General features: G+C 44.6%; 1 long non-coding RNA gene across 1 annotated transcript; it reads right to left on the bottom strand.

Moving 5' to 3' along the window:
• Positions 1 to 4,073: 4,073 nt before the first annotated feature.
• On the bottom strand, positions 4,074 to 6,410 carry LOC130608344 (uncharacterized). The gene is made up of 3 exons (XR_008974513.1): positions 6,202 to 6,410; positions 4,978 to 5,091; positions 4,074 to 4,170 (listed from the first exon to the last, which is right to left on the bottom strand). It is a non-coding gene; the product is annotated as an uncharacterized LOC130608344 (long non-coding RNA).
• Between the last annotated feature and the right edge of the window lie 16,128 nt (positions 6,411 to 22,538).

The raw sequence follows: 22,538 nt of genomic DNA, 5'->3' as shown, positions 1-22,538 counted from the left end.
ACAGCTTGCAGTCTATCTCATTATGCAAGTTCTGCATAATGACTTAAGGAACACTTCAAAGCAGAACAGAGGGTTATTTGTAGAGCAGTGCATGTAGGATATTTTAATAACTTTTTTTAAAAGAAGAATATGCTGATTCATTGAAACCAGTGAAACAGTACATTTTGATAAGTTACCCAACTCAAAAATACCTTGAATTAATGGATTAAAATATCTTGGTTTGTACATTTTCTTTTATTTGAAAATATATCCCTTTTCTTCCCTTTCTCTGTTTCTCCCTGTTTCTCCTTGATTCTCCCTGTTTCTGTCTCTTCCTGTCTTCGACTTTTGCATTCCCCCCTCTTATTGCTCTTTTGCTCTCATTATCTTTCTCTCATCCCCTCTTTCAAACCAACCTTTTATTTTATAACTGCCATAGATTTGGAGCTTATAAATATGTCTAAAATATTTTGCTTGATCCAGGCTGAGATCTGTTCTATTTTTTTTATTTTTTTTTTTTTTTAGATTTCAGCATGTTAAAAGATCAGAATAATCTTCCTAGTAAATGAATTCAGTTGCTTGCTCTTAAAATCAGTTTTTTTTCCACTCCACCAGTTTATGAGAAGACTGTTTACAAATTTACTTCCCTTTATGCTTAGATTAGTTTGGGATTTGTTGATTTCCCACCCCTCAAGATAATGTTAGTGCTAGCATCCCGAAGTACAATTACTTTTTTGCCTATCCCAGTGTTGTTTCTTCTTGGGTATTTGCCAAGAGCCATCATACGTCCCCTCTGACTTCACTTCACTGAACTCACAAATCAAGTTCTTGCCATCACCTCATGGACCGGAGGCTTTTCATCCTCTTTTCTGTCTTGGCAGCCCTTTGGCTGACCATGACTGATCAGACCGTAAATAATATTCCCAATGAAGTCTTGCCTGCACTGAGGGTTACAACATAAAATAATTTCCTCTAATAGCATCCCACTGGCTTTTTTTTCTTTCCCGTTGTATATCACACACCTAGCATACAGATATTGTGCAACCAAACAATACCTTACAGCTTTTTCCTCCCATTGCCTCCAGCCATTTGTAGTCCTAACTTAGAACATGAAACTGTTTAATTAATTCCAGAGTGTGATCTTCTAGATTCTTATGTGACATTTAATTCTATTATTCCTGATCCTTAAAGTAATTCTGTTTTTTCTTGCATAATATTTCAAAAGTCCTTCCTTCTTTTTCTTAGATCAGGAAAAGTATTTCTGGTCTACCTCTGCTATTATTATACAGTTCTTCTCTTAATGCAGAATTAATACTCTATTTTGTGCATGTATAATATTAGGAAGTCCCTGGATATGTTTAATTGACTGCATTAAGCACATAGTATGACCACTGGCCTTGGTCATGCCCGTTACTCTTGTGAGTAGTATGAATCTTCAGGTCAAGTGGATTCAACAGCCCCCAAGTGCCTGCCTGATCCTGACAGTTGTGGGTGGCTCTGAGCACAGGAAATCTCTTACCCCAGTATGGAGCTACAGGGCCTGAACACAGCTGGGGACTGCAGTATGTGCTGGAGTGCCATCTTAAATCCAGATTTCATATAGGGAAGGATGGAATTATTTTCCAGACATGTATTGCATCCTACCTGCTTTGAATCTCCTTCCTGCATGTTTAAGACTTGTCCTTGGTTTTAGGATTGCAACATTCTGCTAAAAAGTCAAGCTCACTAAAATCAAGTTTGTGAACATGTAAATGCAGAAGAACTATCTGAAGAGACATATATGTTGTTTTGATTTTGTACTGGCCATGGTAAAATTAGTAATGCCTTCTTCTTAGCTGACAAATTAAAAAGTCAAGATTTCTATGTATTTGTTAAATACTTGTGACCTGAAACCTACACGTGGTTTCATTGGTATGACTGAGGCACGAAATCTGACATTTTAATTGCTTGAAATTGAGCAAAAGAAATTCAAAGAAGGAAAACCTTCTGATTTTTCTTTTTTCTTTGGGGGTTTTGGCACTCTTTTAGAGGAAATTACTTCTTTGGATTGGCCTTTTAAATCCTCTACAGAAGAGAAATGAGGAAATAAATCTTTAAAGTAGGTCAACATCACACTAATTATTGCTTTAATTAGTGACAGCCACATCATAATTTTTTTATTTTGCTCATTTTAACAGGAGTCAGAGATATCCCAATTTTGCTAATTTGAAAGCAGTTGTGTCTGTGATTTTCAATGGACTTCACCCTGTCTGTCAGATTACCTGGAAGCATACATGGTAAAAAAATTAAAAGGCTGTACCTTTAGTTTTCCAGTCACAGCTGTTCATTTCATTTTATCTACAGATATTAGTAGACTATATGTGGTCTAAAGAAAGAACAAATAGCAAAATGTTCTTAATTAGGTTTGAAAAACAGCAGTGAAGGTGAGAGCTTTTTACAGTGACCTGTACTCTCACGAAAAAATGTTCTCTCAGTTGATTGCATTGTACTCTGGACGTATAACAGTAAATCAAACCATAAATCTTTAAATGGTCAAAAAATACTTTAAACACCTCTAATAGTTCTAGTTTGTGAGAGCTGAATGGTGTATGAGGTTCAGATTCTTTTACGCAGATTATGTAAAATGGCACATCACAATGATGTGTCATAACTCTCTGAAGTAGGGAAGACCTATGTGTGTCAGGTTTTTTCATGTTCCAAACACCATAAAGATGTCTTCAAAGAATTCTGAAATTCTTTGCTAGAATTGCTGAGAAAATAATGCTACTGCCTTGCTTTGTAACCCCTTTGCCAGCTGCATGCATTCATTAAGATCAGTTTAAATGTGCCCTGGTTAGTTGCTGTGAATAGAATATTGCATCTTGTATTTTCTTGTACAGAACACTTACACAAAACCTGTTAGTGATGGAGTTAACAACATTTTAAGTACTTTTTTTACAAGTATTAAGTGTGTATTTGTTAACATTATTTAATGTGCAACCTGTACTTCACCACATAATAAACAGGATTACTTTTAATACAGTGAATTATAAACTAATCTTCACATGAACAGTACATGAAGTTAATCTTGTAGTTTCCTGGTGCTAATCAAATTGTCCTTAAGTTACACTTTCAAATATTTTATAGTAAGAGTGTATTTCAAGTTTTGTTTTTCTTCCCGCTTTTCTGATTTTGAGACTACTTTAGTCATATTTTTTTAAGACTACTTCAGACACACAAATATTTAATACTAAGAAGTGCTGTACCCTTGATACCCACTATGCTATCAAAGCAGTTCTGATTAAGAGAGAATTAATTCATGTTAGACTGCAAATTAGTATCTCTATTATCTCACTCCTCAGTTATTGTGGCAATTTATCAGTATCAGCAGAGCTAAGTAATGCAAAAGGAATGTAACGAAGTTTGTGCAGAGGGTGAAGATGAATTTCATGCCATACCTTGTAGACTGGCTCATCCACTGTCCTGCACTGTGGCAGTCGCAGTTGTGCACCAGGTCTTGACATGCCAGACTGGGGCTTTTCCTCTGCATCTTTCAGTGGAGGCACCAGGGAAGATCCTGCTGCTGGGACAGTCTCTGCAGGGTGGAGGCAGTGGGAGAGAGCTTGTTCTGCTGGAGGGCTTCCTTTGCTTATCACCTGACTTACCTGTGTTCTACACGTTTCTCGGCCACCACCTTGAGTACGGGAGGACAAGTGAAACCACATGAAATAATGGCATTTAGTCAGCCTGATTCATAGGCTTAATTTTAACTTTTTGAAGAGCATCACTGGGCAATACCTTGACTTTGCCTCTTGGTGTTTGTCCCTGAGTGAAACTGATGTCCCAGGCTGCCTCAACAGCTGCAGCAAACAGATAGTAGCCCATTTCTCTTCATATTTTCATGTCACAGCTGACACTGTAGAGTGCTGAATTTATGTGAGGGGGACAGCCTTGATTTCCACCGGGCAGGAGCAAAAAGCTATATTTTCACACTCACCACTGCGATATATTATGACTTGTGCTTGACTTTTTAAAGCTTTTTTTTTTTTTTTTTTTTTGAGTTCTGAGTGTTGCTTCCAAATCCCTCACACTTGAAGTTCCTCGAATTCGGTTGAAGAGGGAGGAGGGAGCGCGCAGGGTTGCGCGGGGCTGCGCGGCCGCCAGGGGACGCCGTAGGGCCAAGCGCTGCTCCCGTAGCTCCGGCGGCCGTCGCTTCAGGAAGGAAAAAGAAAGAATAATTAAAATTTATGTAAATATATATATATAAATAAAAATATATATAAAGGGGGAGAGGGAGAATGTGTGCTTCTTAACGCTTCTAACTGCAGAGGGGGCTGGCAGGCAGTGCTCCATCCTTCCCCTGGGACACCATGGTTGAATTAGTCTCGGAAATGAGTCTACTCCGAGGAAAAATTGCTGAGAGCAGGTTTTTCTTTCCGTTTTCAGAGCAAGGAAGGAAAATGATGAATATTAAATGCAGGTTACTTTCAGATGCTGCCATCAGATCGTCAATATTCCTACAGCATCAGTATGACATTCAGAAGGGGAAACGCAGGGCTCTGGCATGGTGTGGTTCATCACTCGGGTCTTCAGACCTTGCTTACATCCATTTTTTATGTGCTACATCATCATCACTACCATTATTATTGCTACTGCAGTTTAGAAGGCAGCAAGGTTCCCCGTCTCTGGAAGCTTTCCAAAAGAAAGCTCCATCTATTCCAAAGAAAGTTCCATTTCTTTCCAAACATTAAGAAATATTTTAAAGGCTACATTGAGAGATTGGCAGTGACAATTCTTTACATATTTATGTTTCTTTTGCTATGGAATAATATAAAGTTTATAGTGAATCTTTAGCAACTATTTCCAAGGAGAAAAAAAAAAAGAAGTGAGCTGTGGAGAACACAATGCCTCGATACAGGGGTGGTCAGCTCATGTTTGTAATCCTGCAGTTTAGTTGAGTGCTGAGTGCTTCAGGTCACTCAGGACACATTGCCTTTAAAAGCCCTTCCTGCTCTTTACCTGTGTAAAGGTCAATCTCGGCTGCACCTCATCCTGGCTCACACACAAGCAGGCGAAGATGGACTTTCCTCTGATCCCTGCACAGCTCCCCTGAGATCCTGTGAAACTCTGGGTCTTACAAAGGACATATAAGGAAGAAGGGATGATGAATAAATCATGACAATGTGAGGCTGCATAAATGAACACACACAAATGTGCATATGCATGTGTAGGTAGATGTATGGATGTGTACAGGTATCTCAAAGCAAGAAATGAGAACAGCTATGCAATGCATCAGGAAGGACTTGACCCCAGCTCGCTGAGCTGGAAGGAAAGGATGGAACAGTATGTGTTTACACTGATCTGCTGGACCACAGAGGGGTGATTACAAGGGGATGAAGAGGCAAGGAAAGGATGCGAGAAGGGCAAGAATTGTTCCCTTTATCTCCTTGCAGAGAAGGGTGACCAGTCCCATCTGCAATCCAGTCTGGGCAAGAACTGTTCCCTTTATCCCCTTGCAGAGAAGGGCGACCAGTCCCATCTGCAATCCAGTCTCTGACAAAAACCACACTGCGATCAGGGCTGTCTGCTGAGTTCAGCAAGAAAGAAGGCAAAGCTCTCTAACCTCTAGACAGATAGTATTGTTACCATTACTGTTCTTGTGGTTATCACTGTTACTTAGTCGGTTTGCCTTATTTAGTGCATGAGAGCGTCCCCTGCTTTTGCCGACTGTGGCTGCTGTTTGATAGATGGCAGAGCAGAATTAGGCCACAGCAGATGGCCACGGATGGAGCCTACATGGGAGCTGGACAGAGCCCTGAAAACGTGCTTCAAACCTGGCTCTTTCAGGCTGGGGGGAGGCCGACTGGGAGGAATGCGCTGGGGAGCAGCCCGGGGATACCGTCGAGGCAGTTGCCTCCTCACTTTTGCCCTGCCCGTCCCTCACTCCAGTGCACTCCAGCCCTCTGGGATGCTTGGGTTTGATTCCGCCGGAGTAGCTCCCGCTGCGCCGGTGGCCCGGTGCCGCCAGGAGTCTGGCCGGGAACAGGCGGTGCCGGCGGGCCGCGGTGGGAGCTCGGTGCCACCTCCAGCACCAGGGACAGCGCAAGAAGCGGCCTCGGCCTCTGCTCGGATCCGCCGCTCCTTTGTTCCGCCTCCGGAGAGGCACCGCGGAACAAAGGCTTCCGCCGCCGACTGCGCGGAACCCCCGGCCTCTCCCTTCCCCTCCCCGCATCCTTCGCTCACCCCGCCGCCGTGGCTTCGCCACTGCCGCCACCTCCACCGAAGCCTTGTCTCCTGTGCTCCGGCCGCGCATGCACCTGCCCCCGCGCACTCTGCGCCGCTGCCCCCCGCCGCCCTCTCCCCGCGTGAGCTGCCCCGCACACCCCCCGCCGCTGTCGCCCGTCGCTCCGCGCTCCTAAGCCGCCGCCTTGCGCCTCGCCCCGCGCACAAAGACCGCATGCCGCTCCGCTGCTCTCTGCATCGTTCTCCCCCCGCCGCCCCCTCCCCCCCCCCCCCCCGCGCAACCTCCGCACACTGCTCTTCTTCGCGCCTCCGCGCTGCGCCTTCGCACACAGCTCTACTGTGGTGCCCCCTCCGCCCCTGATACCCTTCGCTCCCTGCACCAAAGCCGCACATGGCTCTGCCGGTCCCTAGCACAGATGCTGCTCCGCGCCCCCCCGCGCACTGCTCCGCTGCCCCAGAGCCTGCATCCCGCGGCTTAACAGAGGCGCCCCGCAAGATAAGGAGCCGTTATCGAACGAGCATTCCTAGCTACTGGCTGCGCGATGCGCAAAGAACAATCCTCTCGATTACAATATTAGAAAATATATTTATTTCCCATTAATCGACTTTACATGGTTCAGCCCAGGAAAGCGAGAGGTCGAGTAGCCACTAACCTTGAAAAAACACCGCGGCTGCCGCACCGCCCCGGGACCCGCCACGGCCCCGTTACCTGCTGCTGACAGCTGCCCCGTCCCGTGGCAGCGGCATCTCCACCGGGCTGAGCCGTTCGTTCCGACAGTTCTATTTAGTCTCGGTTTCCGTAGGTGAGTACAGGCTGTCGAGCTCTTTATTGCTTTGTCTCTCCCCCTTTTTTAAACTCTAATTTATTGCTGTTAATTTTATTATTAACGTTATTATTATGTTATATTCTAGCGAGATCTTTCATGCTGCCTTGAGGATCCGCTCTTGGCATTCACCGCGTGCCTTAATTGTATGACATTAAATCAAGGTCCGCTGTGAACACGGAGAGTCAGAGCCTTGGAGCTCTCTCTCTCTCTCTCTCTCTCTCTCTCTCTCTCATTCTGGAAGCAGAATAGCAACTGATCCCCGAAAAAAAAACGGTAATTTGCCTCCGCCCTAGTCCCATCCTGGCCTGGGCTGCATGTAATTCCTGCTTGAGTTTTCTTACTAGCCCGTCTGTTGTTTGCAATGCCCAGGAAGCTGTTAAATATGAATTTAATTGATTTTTTAGAAAGAAATTAAAAAGAGAGAAAGAAGAAGTTAAGCTTGTGCCTATTGCACAGTTCCAGGAGACTACTTTAATTTCGCCAGCGTCTTCGCGTGATTTTAAAGGCAGGAGTTGGCTCTCCCCGACTCGACGTCTGTGATTTGGCATCCCTGGCTGGGAGGGACTGTGTCCTTCCGGCTGCCCCAGTCCTGCGGCTCCGCCGGATGGCGGGCGGGGGGAGCCCGCACCCCCAGAGCATCGCAGCTCCTCTCGGCCGGGGGGGGGGAGCAAGGGGCAGAAGGGGTCTTTCGGCGGTGAAAAATGAAAGGGCAGACGTGTCATCTTTCTTTGTAAAGCGGAAAAAATTCAGCTCACTCGCACCTGCCCCTTTCCCGGGAGGGTCTGGGCAGCCCATCTGGCCTGCACTGAATGGGGCAAGTGAGGAAATGAGGGGTGAAGTCATTACAATAATCATAATAATAATAATAAAAAAAATCATCCTGACTTTTTTTTTTTTTTTTTTTTTTTTAAATTATTACTACGGCTATTGCCATCTTTCACGGCTCAGGACAGGGACCATTCCTTTTCGGTGCCTATGGCACAGAGTAGAGGAGCGGAGCGGCCATGCACCATGCATCGCCCTAGTGCTGAACCCCGGCCGGACCCTGGGAAACGGGCGGGCTGACCTCGACTGCTGTCTCTGCCCCAGGGGCCGGGAGAGAGAGAGGAGGCAAAGCAGGCTGCGCAGCGGCGGCTGCCGGGTTCCGGCGAAGAGCTGGCCTTCCTGGGGACTTCTCCCATGGCTTGCCGGGGCATCCTGAGGCAAGCTGGTCAGGGGGCTCCGGCCTCTCCCGGCACCGCAGCTCTTGGCGACGGCCGCCTGGAAAACAGACAAAGCGAGAGCGTTAGAGAGGCAGGCGGGGAGGGAAGGAAGGCAGGCGGGAAGGGAAAGGAAGACAGGCGGGGAGGGAAGGGAAGGGAAGGCAAGGAGGGAAGGGCGCCGGGAGACCGCACGCCGCTCGGTTGTCAATGACAAAAGGGAGAGAGGGGGGAATCAGAGCAGGGGAAGGGCGGGGAGGAAAGGGGAAGGGGAGGAAGGGAAGGAAGAGAAGGGAAGGGAAAGGGGGGCCACACGAACTGACGCGAAGCTGGGGCCGGCCAGACCCGAGCCTCTGGACTGCTCACTCCGCAACCGAGGAGGCACAAGACAGAACGCCCCTCATCGCAGCGCCAGGGCGAGCCGGTACCTGGGTCTCTGCAGCGCGGTGGGAACCGGCCAGCCGCGGGTAACCGCAGAGAGCAACCTCCTTGCCCGCCTCTGCAAAATCCCCCAAGGGCAAAAGTAGGGGGAAGCTTAAAATTATAATATATTTAAAAACAATTTAAAAGAAAAAAATGAAGGGGGGGGGCGCAGTTCTTCCTTCTTTCTCGGCTTGAAGAACGCAAGACAGCAAAGTGCGAAATCCATGGGGAGAAATCCAAGCATCCAAATAAAAATAAGTACTATCAACCCACTCCAAACACTTTAAAAATCGTAATAAAAACCAAAACGGTCAAACCTGCCGAGGGCTGGCGGCTCCTCCACCCAGCCGGAGCTACGGAGCGCAGCGAGGAGAGCCCTGTTAGCTGCTTTTGGGGGGTAGGAAGCGGTCCGGTCTCTCACCCTCGCTTGCTGCTCCAGAATTAGGGATTAATGCCTCTCCAGCCAAACAAATAAGGCATCTGCCTTCCGTACAAGAGGATTACACGGGGTTGCTGACGTCACCAGCCAGGCAGATGTTGGCTCCCAAAGTCCTGATCATCTCCCGTGTCCTTGAAACCCGGCACAATCCCAGCCCCGCGCCGCCCGGCCGGGTCCCTGCAAGGTCGAGGCGGACCTGCTCGGAGGGGACCCCGCCGAGCTGCTTTCTCCCAAAACGTCCTCTCGCATCGTCTGAAGAGAAAGGTGTGAAAAACCGATCCCAGCAGAAAGTTCAACCCTCCCCCTTCCCTCCGGCTCCTCTCCCCCCACTTTCCCCCGCCTTCCTCCCACCTCCCCAACCTCAATGTCACATGAATCTGTACAGTCATAGAGAGGAAGAGGAGGCCGCTCCCGGCTCACCCAGAGGCCACCCTCCCCTCACAGCAGCCGACCCCTCCTCACTGCGGCACCGTCGCTCCCCCTGTCTCCGCGCCTCCTTAACCTCCGACCCGGCCCACTCTGGACCCCAGCACAAGGCTGAGAGAGCTGTAGGGCCGGCCCCCTGAGGGCTTTGTTCCCGTTATGCCCGTCCCGGGGGTGAGCGGCGGGCAGAAGCTGGCCGTGAGGGGAAAACCATCTCCCGCGGCCGCAGAGCTATGCGGAGGCCCTGCGGCAGGCAGCATCTAGGGTGGGCAGCAAGCCGAACCGGGCCAGCGCAGGCAGAGAGCGCGGAGGTCGCTCAAGGCCTCCTCTTGCCTTGGGGAGCCGGCGGGAGGCACAAAATAGGGCTTTTTTCGTGGCTAAAGGACTTGGAAGTTGCGTTTATGCAATTCTTAGGTGGAAGCACAGCGGTTTGTCACTCCTGGAGCTCAGCTCTGAGTTTCATGATGGGTATTCTAGAACTGTGGGGTGGGTTGGAAGTGCTGCAAAGTGCATCTGAAAGGGGAATCCAATTAGAAGCGTGATCAAAATAATAAATAAAAAAGAAATTTGCCTGGGACCCATGGTTGTTGCCTTTGCTGTGGCATAAAGTCCATGACTCATCATTGCTAGTCGCTTTGCATCAAACAATGGTTTCTGTCATCTCGATACTGCAGAAAGGCAAACTAAATGATGTGACATAATACAGCGGGATGAAGAAGAAGGATTCGCCAGCACCTAGGCTTCTGTTGATGTTGTTGTTCAAAGAAGCTGTTTTATAGATCTGTTCCATATTATCCTTGTCTGTCAAAGTGGCATTTAATTTTTCCAATTGTGGAACTTGGTCACTGATAAAATCAATTTAATTTACACCACTGTCATTCATCTGATCCGAGCAGGAGACTTATTTTTGGCTCGGAGTTGAGGGGAAAAAAGCAACCGTATGCAGAAGGGAGAGATCCATTTGCTGCTTTTGTGAGCAGTGAGAAATCACTGGCAAGGCATTTTAATAGAGTTTGTTCTCATGCTGGAGAATTATAAACGCAATTTCTCAAGTCTTTCGTGTGTAAACTTGAGCAGCCACACGGAAGGAAAAACAAGAAAGGCAGGCCAGATCAGTTCCCCTCCGTTTTGGGGGTAGGCACCCTGATTCACGCCCTTTTCTCCCCAGGGTGATCTCTAGTCGGGCCCTGGCCACGCACACGGCCCCTGTCCATGGTGCTGACCAGCCGGCGGCTGAACAGCACTGCTCTCCGCGGTGTGCGCGCCCCTCCGCGCCCCTCCGCGCCCGCGCTGCCAGCTGCCGGAGAGGCCAGGGAGCGCGCCGGCCCTTCCAGGACACTTCCAAATCCGCCTGTGCTTTATTAGTATCTATTTTTTTTTTTAAATTCAGCATTTAGAAGGAGGAGAGGCAGGGTGCACAGGAATTTGCCTTTCTCAGGTTTTATTTCATAGCTCTCCTGTTTCAAAGTGCTTTTAATCCCTGACGCCTGGGAAAGCCCATATGATAATGAAAAGTGGTTAATATCGGGCAACGGTCTTTAAACCTTGGACTTTCATTTGTTTTCTTTAACAGATTGATGTGGAAATTCAGGGGCGGTTTTCAGTATCTGAGTACCTGCCTACCAGCTCACCTGAAAAGAACTGACAACATTCCAAACTATTTTTTTTCATTGCATGCTATAGCAGGAACAATTTCCACACAGTGACTAAATACACTCGAAAATCACACATTATGTGTACACGACCTCTTTGCGAGCCTAATGTTCTTTCTTGCTATGTGGCTACATCTGTAGGCACATACATACACCCTCTCTCACATACACATACATGTATGTATACATAAAGTTTAAATAATTTAGCGGAAAATTCAGACCATCACTCAGCGGTTCACAAGTTTTTTCTCAGATGATCTTTCCCCTCCCCTCTTTGGCTAGCGTCGCCCCTTTTTAGCATGTTAAAGCAAGAACAGGTCTTGGATTATTATTTCTTTCGTCCCCGTCTTCTCATAACCTACTCCCCTGAGTTGAATAACGCGGGTTAAGAGCAGCTGAAATAGCCGCTCCAATGCAAGAAGCTCTGAATGCAGCAGCTTTAGGGATTGTGCACTAGCCCTGCAAGGAGAAATGTGTGGGCTCTCTTAAACGTGAGGTACTGCCGGCAGGGGAAAAGGCAGAGCTGCAGCCATTCACACTTCGTGGGCTGGGAGACTTCTTTCAAAGGAGTCCTGAAGTATTTAGGATTTGGGGGAAAACCCTTGTACCGGAAGAAAATGGCCTAAACACAATAGGACTCGCCATTTTCTCCTTCCAAAGCACAAAGCAGCTCCGCGGCTTCAGCACCACACAAAGAAAGCCCGGACTCTCTGAATTCTCTTACATTTTCCCCCACGATTTCAAAAGCCTTCCCCTCTAGCCGATCAGCTTTCCCAGGAGTGCTCACACAGAAAGAAAGAAAGAAAGGAGGAAGGGGAGGGGGAGAAAAGCGACCAGGCTAGGCGAAAGGGAGACAGTTTTGATCTTAGTTTATTTAAATCAAATCCTGCCAGGAAAAAGTACCGCTACCACATGTACACTTGAGGAGGGGGGAGGAAGGAATTCCCCCAAACCAGCTAGAAAGCTGGTTTGACCACCACATTCCTTCAAGCTGGATGGACTCGCGTTGCACCACAGAAACTCGAGCAGGGCCGCACTGCCCAAGGATAAGAGTGTACACACAGGGGCGTGCACACCTCCGTGACAGGAAAAAAAAAAAAAAAAAGATAAAATGCATTTTCAGCCCATCTGAAGCCACATAATTGATGTCGATTATAGCCGTCTGCCCCCCGCTTCTCCAGCACTCGGCATTCCCCCGCGCCCGCGGGAGCTCCGAGCCTCCGGCTGCTGCCCTGCAGCCGCGCTCGGCTCTGCACGGCACGGCTCAGCAACGGCATGGCTTTGCTCGGCTCCGCTCAGCTCAGCAGCCCGTAGCATTCCCTCCCTTGGCTTTTATTTTCTTATTCAAGTAACTCAGCAGAAGACTGATAAAGAACGGGTGATATTTGAAAGTAATAATAATAATAATGAAAAAAAAGAGATAGTGGGAACAACAAAGAACCAAACCAAACCCAAACATCCCCAACCTAAACTGCAACAGCCTCTCACTATCCCTATGAAATGCAGCAAGAAATTTTGTACTTACAGCCAGCGCTAAAGTGAGCAATCCTCACCCCAGCGTGTTTTTTATTTTCCTTTTCTTTTTTCTTTTTCTTTCTTTTCATATATGTATTTTTTTTGTCTGCTTTTTTTTTTTTTTAAGTACTTTTTTGTTCCCATCGTCCGTGGCTCGAAGTGGATGCAGGCAAAACCGGCCTGTTAGCAGGAATGAAAATAAGAGTGATTTCATTGTGCAAATGCAGCGAAGAGACAAGATGCTGGGTTTCTCTTCATACTTTCTGCTTGGGAACCAGTAGCTCTCAGCACAGGAAAGCAGGACTGTGTGAGTCTCCCCCTCCTCTCTCTCTCTCACACACACAGACACATGAACACGCACACACACACATACACACTTACTTTCCTTCTTCTTCCTTTTTTTTTTTCAAAAGAGGGCAGGTCGTTCCCTGAATCCCAATGAGTTAAGTCAGTCACTTTCCTTCGCATGCATCACAGCCTCCTTAGAGCTGCAGGCACAAAAGAGCATTTAGCTGCCTCCAATTTGTGTAGAAGGCCTGGCCTTAATTTGCTTTTTTATTTTTTTTGGGAGGGCGTTTGGTTATGTGTTTTTTTATAAAGTATATTTAGATCATGTATTTTACGTATTATAAAAATACCATGTCCCCAACTTTGACGATTGAGCCACTAATTGTAACCTTTTAATTAAATTCCTGAACTTACACGCATACTTAGCTAGTCTGCAGGAGCTTCACAAGAAATGGATGCACAGTATTTCTAAACTGGGCAGACCTGCACCCTGTTTCCTGCAAAGGTCAGGGCTGTACAATCCACAATTACTTTCCAATGAAGTCTTCAATCAACAAAATCTCCTTGAAAGGATTACAGGCCTTTAAAAATAAAGCTTCAATCTTAAATATACGTGGTGGCATATTCAATTTCAATCAAATATGAGGGATTGTTTAAAACATACATGTGTTTTCATGCTGGGTTACTTTTTCCAGGCTGACAGAGAAAAGTATGAGCATGGTTGTACTTGCTCCACATTTCAGCAGGTATTCTATGTTGATTCTTCTTTCCCAGTAGAGGAAAATCCATGGGTATATGTGTGTATATATGCTCATACATATATATAAAAATGTTATTTTTTTTATATATGTGCATATATATATGTATACACCCCCCCCCCCCCATCTGTGCATGACGGATCGTGGCTAGCCTGGCCATGTCGGAGTCTGACACCCACAGGGCTGGCAGAAGCCTGTCATGAGACAAATGAAGCGCTAAACCAACCCAGCGGTGGCCCTTCCTGATGTGGAGCTGCAGGGAGAAGAAAGGAAGGTCTGTGCTGGGGACCAGGGGCCCTGAGGGACCCCAGGGACACCCTAACATCTTGGTCACCTTAGGTTCTTGGCACTTTCTTTGCATCCTTGTCATCTCCTAATTCCAGCTACACTTGCTCAAATGGATGGTAATCCGACTCTAGAGGAGATTAAGGAACCAGAGATAGCTGCATTTAGGATTATCGAAAGGAAATGAAGGACTCTAATCCACTACCACACCTTACATTACAGGGTTTCAATAAGACATTATACCACCTTTTAGGATTTTAATCAAATGAAATCACTTGGAGAAGGGGACAGAAAGAGACCAAGTGGTGGACAGTGTGTTTACCTATTAAATGAATTGAATAGCAGAGAATAAGGTAAATTGTAAAAGCAGCCATGGCTGAGCTGCTTTCTTCTGCATCCCAGCACCCACTGTATCTGAATGGGCCCAAGGATCCTTGGGCCTCTCCTCAGGACCAGGGCAGGCTCAGAAAGGCCATGCTGGAGATCCACATGTGAACTGCAACATCAATCTAGTACTGATTTGAGCTGCAGTACGATCCTTCCTCCCTCTCCCAAATCCTACACCTCAAAAGCTAAAACTCCACAATATATGTTGTTTCCAGTCCATAAGAATTGTCAGTAAACCTTAGAATGTCCTTAGCTTCAGAGGGTTGTTTCTGCCCTATTCTGATTACATAAAGCCAAGAATAAAATAACCAGTGCTGACTACAGTGATAAAATGAAGTCCTCTATTTTTCCCCCCAGTTTCATGTTAAACCAAGGAAACAGCATATCATTTTGCTTCCAAATATACAAGTAGTCTACAGAAAGAGGTGTCCTAAAACCAGTTCCTCCTCCTTTTGAAAGTGTAACACGAGTAACATGGAATTAAAACACACAAACAAAACCAATCAACAAACAAATAACCTGTGAAATCTAAAGGTGTTTTCTTTTTGTCATTTCAAATATAACCGTCCATTTTCCCAGACAAGTTTTATATCTGAAGTGCTAGACTGCCTGCAACAAGCCTCTTTAAATAATATTTAATAGGAGTATGCTTAATTGTATTGAGCTTCTTCATATACTGATTATCCTTGGTGCATTATCAGGGTCATTTGAAATACTCCTCGATTGCAAGAAAAGAGCCTTAACATGAGGAAAAAAAGTGTCTAGTCATTCCAGAGTAAGATTTTGTTTTGTAGAGTGCTTGCCATGGTCCTTTGCAATCCTGGAAGCAAAATCCTGAATCAAAAGCCTCAGAAAGGAGACCTACGTGGACAGAGGCTCCAAATATAGCAGGCGCTAATTATGGAATCTCGTTCCCTGATTTAGGACTCTATTTTCCTTAGCAAGCCCATCATCCTGACACGACGCAGCTCAGGATGTTTGTTCAAAGCTTATGAAAATGTAACCCAACTCATTGCTAGAAGTTGTTGCTAATTAGTTGATAATAAACTTCTCCGGCCAGGACACAAAAGTCTTTCAGAAGTGCAAGGTGTTCTTTGTGGTGCCCTCACAAGGGGAATTAGCATATCAATTCGGCGGGGGAACAATGCAGCAAGGCGCTTGATTCCCGCCCCCCCTCCCCCCGCCCCCCCCCCCCTTTTTCCCCTTTCTCCCTTTCCTAACGTTTTAAGTGGATGTGGTGGGCATGAAAGTGAAAGGCTGGGGTCCCCAGCGCCGCCCCTCCTTGGCTCCGGGCTGAGCCCGCCGCGCTCATCGCACTTGTAGCCGCGTCCGGCTCTGGACCACCGGGCAGCTACCCCTCTGCGCCGCTGGCTTTACGACCCCTCCTCTGTGGCTCTGACAAATGGAGATAGCTGGGGGCTTGCGAGCCCCCGCCCTGCCTCCCCCTCCCCTCGCCACCGATGAAAGGGTTTCAGCCTGAAAGCCTTTTGCAAATGGTTGTTTTACAACGCCTCCCGCCCCTGCCAAGGTAATTCTGCTACCCAATATCCTTAATAAAGACTGTTGTTCCCCCTTCAGTTGTTAAAGGTTTCTCTGACAGACTGGTCTTTTCTTCCTCACCTCCAAAGCGTGGATTTCTAGACCTCCCTACACAGGTGTAAACACTGAGAGAAAGCAATGGTCCTGATAAAAATGTCCAGCCAGTTATAAATGCAAATAACTGAGGGGGGAAGTCCCATTTTTAGCAATCTAACAGGAATTTGTCCTATTGATTGCAATTGCTGCCTCCTCCTGCTCTTTTTTGTTTTCTTTCTTTATTTTCTTTTTAATTTTATGCCTAGTAAATTCACAAGATACAAAACCCGCAAACACAAGGCACAACCAAACACCCAAACCTCTTAGCTGCTTGGTGACATGTGTAAGTGGATGCCATAGAAGAATGGAAATCTGTGTATAACAGGCCAAAGAAAGCAATTAAACAGAACTCTGCGATCCTGAGGCCTCTGATCCATCTAACTGTGTTCCTACCCAAAGGCTTGACAGCTGCAAGAGTTATTTATCCACATGGTTAGAGCGCAAATAAATGCCTCGGTTAGAATGAGAAATGTGGTTTGGGCCCTACAGGTAAATCAGAGCAAGTCTACTGAGTGGCATTTGCCCTCCTTGGTGGCTGCGGATGAACCCTTTGTTTGGAGCATGGGGAAGGGGCCAGCCTGTGAGGAGATAAAAGCTAGGCTTGCCTAATCAGGGCAGAAATGAACTGAGAGATTTCAATCTTCTGCTTTTTCTTATTTTTTTTTTTTTTTGGAAAGGAGCAGCACTCTCCAGTTGGCTCCCACTCAGAAAAGAGGATGCTTGAATACAGTTATTTTTAGGAGCTGCAGCAATATGTAGTGTGCAATAAAGCATAGTGATATGCTAAGGAGTAAAAGAAAAGAAACCTAATTTTCCCCCTTAAATCGCTAGGGAAAATGGTACCCCAGGAAAAATGTGTTGTGTAATTTATTTATTTTTTTTAAAGAAAGTATTTATTAAGAGACAATATTTATTTTCTTGGGTTTGTATAGGAAGTCTTGAGTGATGAGAATAAAAGCCCAAATCCTAAGAGTTTTCATGAAATTCAGTTAATGGAAAGAAAAACCCAGCCCCATGTTAAGGATGGTTTTTTCCCCAAATGCAAACCATCAGGGAGGAATCTGAAGAGAGCTTTACTTTCTGTGCAAAATCTCCATTGTTGCTTGGCAAACAATGGGAGCTCTGGGCGACTGGAAGGCTGTGAGAATGAATAGGGAATCCGCAGGATGTGTGCGGGTCAGTGCTTGGGGTCTCTGTCCTAAAGCCCTTTCTCAGCTTGCCACAATAAAGTAGCACAAGGTTTAGTCTTTCCTGGGTCACTGGCCATCTTCTATTATTCAACACTTCACAACAAAAAACACTTATTAATCAGCGCTGACCAGAGGCCCCTTTTGAAACAAGAGAAGGGGAGAAAGAGAGGGGGAGAGAGAGAAAAGAAGATTGAGAAACCCCGAACAGACCCTCCCAATACAAGAGCAACCATAGGAACTTTCTCAACTGGCCAAAGAGATTTTTTTTTTTCTTCTTTTTGCCACAACAAAGTTTCCAATCAGGTCAGAGAGGACTGGACTTTACCCCCTACCCCCACCCCTGTTTCCCCTCTCACTCTCTTTCCTTCTTGCTCTGAAGATGATGGAGACTTTGTTTTGCAAGTAAGGATGGCTTTAGGTCAAATTGCCAAGGTCTGATCTTAGAGGTGTATCCTTGCTATATTGGAAGATAAGGCTGTTTCTCATCTGGGCCTCAACTCTGGAGATGGCATAGGAGAGAAGAGGTTTGCTTGTGGGGCGCTGCTCTTGTGCTTTAAGAGCTGATGGATGAGGTGTCAGGGCAGTAGGTGTATGTGGACTTGGCTCAAAATGGTATGAGAGAGCATCAAATGTGCCATTTATTGACTCTGTTGAGGGCAAACGTGGGCTTCTTGTTGTTGTTCCTGATTTTCTAGCACTATATATTGCAAAGGCCTAAATGGTGAGCTTTGGAGTGAAAAGGAACTGATGGATTGAAGAGAAAAACTTTGTATTCCTCTGTGCAAAGGAGGATTCAAAAGCAGCGGTGAAAAGGGATCATAAAGGACCTAATAAGTGATAATTTGATTTGCAGGGGGAAATGTGTTTTGGTTTGTTGTTTTTTTTTTTCCCTTATTTTTCTTCTTTGTTGCCTTCTGATTTTTTTTTTTGTTTTGTTTTTTTGTTTTAGGTTGTTTATTCTTAAGTCAGTTGGTGTTTCTATGTAATGAAATATGCATAGATTGTTACACAGCCCACATTATGATGTTCATGCTTCTTACCCCCATGAAAATTGTCTAAATAGCTTTGTACAAAGAAGTTTATTTTGTTAGCTAAAACTATTTTTTGAGTGGAGAATATGACTGAAAAACTGAGGTGGTTCAGACTTTGTTAACAGTACAGGTACAGACATACCTAAGAGAACAAAGCAATTTGTACTAACTTTTATATTTAACAAATGCATAGAGACAGCAAATATCGAATCCCCTGTGGATTACCTGTGAAAATGAAATTGTTGTCTCAAGAAAAAAATTAGTCCACAAGAAAGGTAAAAGCTCCTTTTATTTTTTGTTGTTGACTAAATCATGTGTGTATCGAGGGGTGGGCTTTTTTGTTTGTCTGAAGTCGATGTGCCTATTTTAGCTAGGGTATATTACTAAATGGGAACCTAAGGAAAAGCTGTTCTCTAAGCCCTCTGAATATCGGACTTTGTAGCATGTAAGCTGTGACTAGTGCACCATAGAACTCCTCACTACAGGGTATTGTTAGTGGAAACCAGAATAAAGTGTTTTTTTGGGGGGTAGCCCCAGTGGTGCTTTACCACAGTTTGCATTGCAAAGACCAGGCTGCAGTTCAGGGTTTGTTTGCAGGAAATATACTTTACGTAAGAGCTTATAGTAGAGTATTCTCTCTTTTCTCCTCAAATATTGTGTTACTCAGATTTTGCAGAGCTTGACGTTCCAGCAATGGAGTAATCAAGTGTTACCTAAATTATTTAAAGCCTGGGATTAAAGGCCTTAGCTCTGAGTGCTGACAAGCTTTCAAATGTAGCCTGAGAAAAGTTTTGTATCCTTTCCTCGGTGTGTACACTTTGAAAATAATTTGGAAAAATACAGTGAATTATTCTCAAAATGTATGCACAGAGAGAATGAATAATTCTTTTACAAGTTGATCTCCAAAGGAATGAGTGACTATTAAAAATACAGCAGCAATGTGTACACAATAATATTGTGGCACCTGCAACATTATTTTTAGCAGATCTATCCCTTTCACTGGAGCTTGTTGAAAGGAGCTCTTTTATTTTAGGACTTTGGTTTGGTCTGCAACACAAAGAATGCATCAATTCAACAAATATGACCATTTCAAATGTTAAGTTCCTTTATGTTTCGAGGCCTTACCCTTCATTTCTTGCTCTTCTGGATGCTCAGTGGCTTCACGCTTCTGTGTACTGAAAAGTAATGATGATAACATATGATTACCTTAAAATGTTGGATAAAATACATAGAAATGCATTTTCACCCAGCTAGATTTTATTTCCACCTGTATGTGGATTTGGTGAGCTACATGTATATTTATTTGTGTTCTTTGTCTTAGCTTTGTTTTGTGAATCGGTGGATTGTTGGTGTTAAACAGTTATAGATACTTTATTTTTTTTCTTTTAGACACTGTACCATTTCTGCTATACTGTAGTGCAAAAACAGATGCACAGGGTTGTTGTATTCTGGATTTTCACTGCATCACTATAATGTACTTTGGACAGTATTCTGTAAAACTAATGTCATTCACAGAAATAAGGATTTTTCTAGTTTGACAAAAAAGAAATAGCAATGGCAGTTACATTTTTGCAAAGGTTTCATCATTAGTAGGTTGTTCTATGCCATCAAGAGACTTAAATTAGAAATGTTGCTATATGTCAGCTTCTCTTTCCATTCTTATTAATGGCTGATTGTGTGAGTAAGTCCGATCTAAATCAGTGGGACTATTCAAAGGCTGAGATGCTACTCTACATGACAAAGGGGACAACAAAATTTGGCCTGCTGAATTGAATGGAACTATTGGAAGAACAATATAGAGCTCGGAGTGTGGAAGGATACTCAAATCTGTCTTTAGTATAATGCACTAACCTTATGCAGTGCTTTTAAAACATGGACATTTCTGCACATACGAATTTGTAGCTTCAGCCAAGAGAGGCAAAAACAAGCCACTGGGGATAAGTAAGGTATGTGAGGCTGGCAAAGATGGAAAGCAGAGAGTATCGATCACAGGCAGAAGTGCGGGTTAAGGTGGTGCAGAACAGAAGGGAAAGGACACCAGCACTTTGTTCATGGAATATATATGCCAGGCTGAAGGACCACTACAGAGCTGGAGATGGGTTTAAGAGATAAAAGAAGCCTGAGATAGCTACTGTAAAGTACTCAGAAAACAGAAGAGGTTCTTCCTGTGTGTTTGCACAACATTTGTGGTTTAAAGTAGTTTTGTATTTACTTATATTGATATTTTAAGGTAGAAAGATTTTTAAAGTATTGCCTTGTCTGTACAGTGCATCCTGGGTTAAAAATGACTTGTAGTAACTGTTCCAGATATCTACGGGAATTAGGATGCTCTTCCCATAAATTATCTCTGCTCCTGTGAAGACTGCTTTACTCATATGTGAGTTGTATCCACTCTACTTGCTAAGGGTTTTCCAGCCAACTTATTTCAGTGAAGGCTTGGTTATGATTTGAAATAGATAGATCAAGGTTTTATAAATGAGTTCCTGAAAATCTGGCAGCAAAAAGACAAATTTTAGCATGGTACACATGTGCATATCTGTCTGACATACCCCTGAAGAACCACATCTTTTACATTTCTCTGCAGATATATATCACTATAGACTGATGAAAAAAAAGATCTTGAATACACATATATTGGGTTTTGGGTCTGCATCTTGGACGTATATAAACATCTGCATGTTTATTTTAGTAAGTCTGCTCCTTGATAATGAATACAGACGTTATATTCATTCAGTAGAAAGAGTGCTATATTTAAATATAGGGAAAAGGGACATGTGAGTTTACCTTCTAAGGGACTTATTTATTTGTCCACTCCAGAAACTGTAGTGCTACTACGAAGGTGTTTTTGGCAAAGAGAGATATAGAATAATCAATTAAAAATATGGCAGAGATATAGCACGCTTTATTGAATGTAAATACATTTCCAACTATGTGAGGGCATAGAAAATGCAGAGCCATGTGGGATAAAACAAAACCCAAAGCACACAGACTCAATGCACCTTCACTCAATCACACTACAGATTTTCCTTCCTGTTTTTCACAGCAACACTGGAACTTTGTGGAGGTTTTGTCCCATGTTTTAATAAAGGCATTATCTCGAGGGCTTGCGACATGGAGTTATGTTTAAGAGCAGGCTGAAACCAGCTTGTCTGCTTGTCTCAGGTTCTTGTAGACCAGGAATCTGGGACCTGCAGTCTCAGCAGTTGATGAGCTGAAGGCCTGCTGGGAGTAGAAGCAGGGAATAAAGGGATGAATCTGTTGGTCAGTTTGAAAGTTGTTTTTATATATGCATTATTTTTTTTAAGGTGGAATCTAAGTGATGGAGTGTTCACCAAAAGTTAGTGCTATATATCTAAAGAATTCAAAACTAATGAGTCATTCTTTCCAAGGCTTTGATTATTTTTCTAATAATACATTTAGGGCTTGTTTCCTGTTTTTGAGCTGGGGCCCTCGTGCTTTCAGACTTTTCATCTGCAAAAGCTGGAAATTTACTTTAAAAACAAGATTTGAGCTTCTCTTGCAGATACATGATTGCAGCAGCTGGGGCTTTATGAAACACTGGCTCATGAAAGTGGGAGAGCTGGCGGTATTAAGAAGCTAAGGAAAGGGCCTGGAATTATTATGAAGTCTTATAGCTCAGAGAGATCAAATAACTATTCAAAAGACTTTTAAAAGCCTCTGTAATTCTGTGTGTGTGTGTGGGTTGTTTGTGTAGGGGGTGAGTTTGTTCACAGATCTTCGCTAAAGGAAATGTGGGGAGAGGATGCAGGTGAGAATAAAGTTTGTGGTGACATGTTGAGGGAGAGAATCTGTATCGAAGGCTGGGTATCACTGAGAAATGCAAGGATGGAGGCACTAACTCCTTGCAGAGGCAGGATCAGGGGGTTGGGAGGGAAGCTGCTGCTCGGGTACCTGATGACTAGTTGTTTAAATACATCAAAATTGATAATCTATGCAGCAAAATTCAGCTTGCTGCAGGGAAGAACTGCTCCAGCTTGGCTGCAAAAGCTTGAACTCCAAGCAAGGCTGAAATTGCTCAACTACATCTTTTACGACAAAAACATATTTTTTTTTTTTTAATGGCAGATGACATGGCTTGGGGATAAAAAAGTACCAGTAGATGGCGTGCAAAAATATTCAGAGCTGTTCATAGGTTTTATTGGACAAATGTAAGTTCTTGTTATTGCAACTGGCTTTGAGTATGAAGGCATGTAAGTAGTGAGTTTAATGAGGAGGTTCCTGGTAAGCAGGGAGGATGTGCATGTAAGAGAAACAAAAGACTGAG

The sequence above is a fragment of the Pezoporus wallicus genome, unplaced genomic scaffold (assembly GCF_028554395.1).
Source record: "Pezoporus wallicus isolate ANWC-B61680 ecotype Strahan unplaced genomic scaffold, APGP_CSIRO_Pwel_v1 contig_4131, whole genome shotgun sequence".
Classification (NCBI taxonomy): domain Eukaryota; kingdom Metazoa; phylum Chordata; class Aves; order Psittaciformes; family Psittacidae; genus Pezoporus; species Pezoporus wallicus.
The sequence above is the reverse complement of the archived record's forward strand: the minus strand, read 5'-3'. Positions and strand labels throughout refer to the sequence as shown.